Source organism: Lathyrus oleraceus, chromosome 4, assembly GCF_024323335.1.
Source record: "Lathyrus oleraceus cultivar Zhongwan6 chromosome 4, CAAS_Psat_ZW6_1.0, whole genome shotgun sequence".
Classification (NCBI taxonomy): Eukaryota; Viridiplantae; Streptophyta; class Magnoliopsida; order Fabales; family Fabaceae; genus Lathyrus; species Lathyrus oleraceus.
Window position 1 is genome coordinate 366703072 of NC_066582.1, and position 3949 is coordinate 366707020.

A 3949-nucleotide genomic window follows, 5' to 3' on the forward strand; every position below is an offset into this window, starting at 1 on the left:
TATATATATATATATATATATATATATATAATATATATATATATATATATATATATTTGTGTGTGTGTGTGTACGTGTGTGTGTGTGTGTGTGCGTGTGTGTGTGTGTGTGTATGTGTGTGTGTGTGTAAGACTCATAAGAAGCAAAAGGAAAGCAAGAGGAATGGAAACAAATGTAATTTTTCAAAAAATTTATTCAATAGGTCAACCTATACGAGTCATGTGTCGACGTATTCAAGTCATGTGTCGACCTGTTGGAAGCATGTGTTGACCTGTAAGGTTATGTGATGCATATAGGTCGACCTGAAGACTCAACACGTGAGATAGAAGCTGCATACTTTAGTACTACAGCGTACGTGTCGACCTGTACCATCTATGTGTCGACCTTAAGTTAAAAAAGTCATCTATAGGTCGACCTGTAGTCGTATGTGTCGACCTATAATTAATATTTTTCACTTCTCATGCTCGACACAATATTTTGATGCACAAATATTTTCCAGACCATTTCCAACAATGTTGACATGCTTCCTAATGCAAGAACGCTAAAACGCACACTAGACTTGGATGATACCGTCCAATGTACATAAACCATATTTCCTAGTTTTGACATCATTCAAAACATATCTAAATGGAAGAATGCACGCACATACTCCCGCTTTTTTTATGGCAAAACTTGAGACGATGCGTTGTTGTTCATGGAAATCTCCCCTTGAATGTGTGCATTATATACTTCTCCCCCTTTGACAACATCAAAAAGAGATAAAGCACATTATTAGTAGTATCACATATTCAATATGCAATATATATATATACAATTGCAAAGATAAGAAATACGCTCTCATATATTCATTATGTATGGAATCACACTAGAATAATAAACAAAACAAAGTTAAAACAATAACTATAACCATTTAACACAACAATCATAGAATAATCATTGTCTAAATTCAAACAGTTAAGTAGTAATTATCAATACATAAACCAAAAGCAAAACAAACCATAATCCAAAATGCAAATGCAGAATGACACCACACATGATTTGACAAACTGCATAGTGACAAGACAAAAACCAACACACAATCACAACACATTAGTCTAGAAAATTACTTTATCTCCTCCCACATCCTCTTGGAATACCCCTATGCCAGCCTTGTCCTTCCCTGGGATACTGAGAATCCAAGAAATCACACATTTCACGGTAAAACCTCTCATAATGAACAAAATTTGCTTCCTGGGCTGAAATTAAATGATTAATCCTGGCCAGGACATCAACATGATTAGAATTCATATTAGTCTACAAGGACACCAAAGGCTCAGTAACTTATGGAGAAAAACCCTCAAAGTTGGAATCCTGAGTAGACATGTATTGCTTCATCAGACATAACTGTTTCATTTGTGCAGCTTTAAAAGTCTCTCGCCATTTGCACTCCTCAACATATCTCTCGTCTTGTCTCATATGTATATCCTGAAGCATAGTCACAATAGAGGTAGTATCAACATAGTTAGTACCAAAACCTGCACCATGATCATCACCATGAGGAGCATCATGAATTACAACATCTCCTTTCGTAACATCTTGATAAACCCTCATAGGTTGCTCATCATCCATGTGAGCTTCAACTGCATCATCATCACACTCAATAGGATCATCAAAATTGTACATCTTGATGCCATGCTTACTCAAGCGTAGATAGTACACCTGATAATTTACATCCCAAAAGTAGTTCATGTTAACTAGTGTACGGTGAGAAAATTCTTGAGACAAACTAGGAGATTTGTAGGCGAGATTTGGTAAACCAATGTCAAAGTAGTTTAGAATCTTAGCAATCATAGAGGGATATCAGAAAGATGTGCCCTTGTTGCATTTTTTGATAGAGAACATAAGAGATAAAAAGTAGTGAGGCCAGTTAATTTTGACCTTGTGAAGCATAATGTATACCAAATGAATCTCAGGATTGTCAAATCTTAAAAACCCGTCATTCTTTGGCCGCAAGATATGAGATACCACCCATATCAGAATTCTTGGCACCATCTTTAAATGAACAGTGGTAATAGTATCATAACAGTCCTCGGCACGAGGAGCCTTGAGTATCTCATTCAAATGAACACTCCAATTGAAATTTACATGAGTGTAAATATCAGTTACCAACAGATCAACCTCATCATCCGCATCAGTGTCACCCACAATAATACCAAACAAAGTTTTCCAAAAATAATTGGTAAATTAATAAAATATGTTACCTATCGAAAATATGAAGCAAGAACCTTATTTTTCATGTAGACATGAGTAAAATACATGAATAAGATCCTCATTGTAATCCTGAGCAAGCTGTAGGAAATAATCGATTTGTTGATGCTCAAGAAGCTTAATAACACCAGGTATATCCAGGCAACCAACAGTAACCTGAATCCACATAAATTGTTTCACTTTAAGACGAGTTTGATGCTTTAACTCAAAATCCTTGGCATACTTCTTAAAAACCAAAGTGTATGGATTTTCAGCAGCAGTAGTAGAGGAAGTAGCCTTGCTTTTACTTTTAGCATCACTCTTGGACTTAGAAATCTTTGAAGCCATGGAAAAAGTTGAAATGAAAATGCGTACACCAGGTGTTTGATGAAATGTTTGATTGAAAAATGGATGAGTATGGAATATTTTTAAATATCCACACACTCAAACAAGACACACAATCATGGCAACACACAAAGATGAGAAGATAATCCAAGAACAAGTAAGAATTTGGAACTTTTGTGACTTGTGACGAGTTTGATCTCTTCAACAGCAAACACATGCGCTGGCCTATCAAGACACATCACCGTCAAATTAGGAACTTCATTCCAAATTTTTACCACAGTCATTGAAGCTAAAGTTGCAAGAGTATCTGCCATCTGGTTTTCATCTCGAGGGATGTGATGAAACTCAACCTTTGTAAAGAAAGTTGAAATCCTCCTCGCATAATCCCTATATGGTATCAAATCGGGTTGATTCGTCTCTCATTCACCCTTGATCTGATTCACAACCAAAGTTGAATCTCCATAAACGTCAAGATATTTTATTCTGAGATCAATGGCCTCTTCAAGCCCCATAATGCAAGCTTCATACTCAGCCATATTGTTTGTACACTTGAAAGTCAATCTAGCTGTAAATGGAAAATGCGTTCCTTGAGGAGTAATAATCACTGCCCCAATGCCATTACCATACTGGTTAACAACTCCATCAAACACCATGCCCCAACGGGAACCAACTTCTGGCCCTTCTTCAAGCAATCGTTCATCACAATCTTTTATTTTCAAGTACAAAATCTCTTCATCAGGAAAATCATATTGCACCGACTCGTAATCTTCAATTGGTTGGTGAGCCAAATGGTCAGTCAAGACACCACCCTTGATTGCTTTTTGAGATTGGTATTCAATATCATACTCTGATAACAACGTCTGCCAACGACAATTCTCCCATTTAAAGCATGCTTCTCAAAAATGTACTTGATTGGATCCATTTTGGATATCAACCAAGTAGTATGATTCAACATATACTGACACAGACGCTTAGCAGCCCAAGCCAATACGCAACAAGTCTTCTCAAGCATAGATTACCGAGTCTCACAGTCGGTGAATTTCTAGCTGAGGTAGTAAATATCATATTCTTTCTTTCTAGTTTCATCTTGCTGACCAAGAACACAACCCATACTTTCGTTAAGCACAGTCAAATACATGATCAAATGTCTTCCTTCAACAGGCAGAGACAGAATTAGAGGCTCAAGAAGATACTCTTTGATACTATCAAAAGCTTTCTGGAAATCTTATGTCCAATCACAAGACTGATCTTTCTAGAGAAGCTTGAATATAGGTGAAAACGTGGCAGTCATATGCGAAATGAATTTTGAGATATAACTCAAGAGGCCGAGAAAACCTCTGACTTGCTTCTCAGTTTTGGGCACACGCATCTCTTGTAT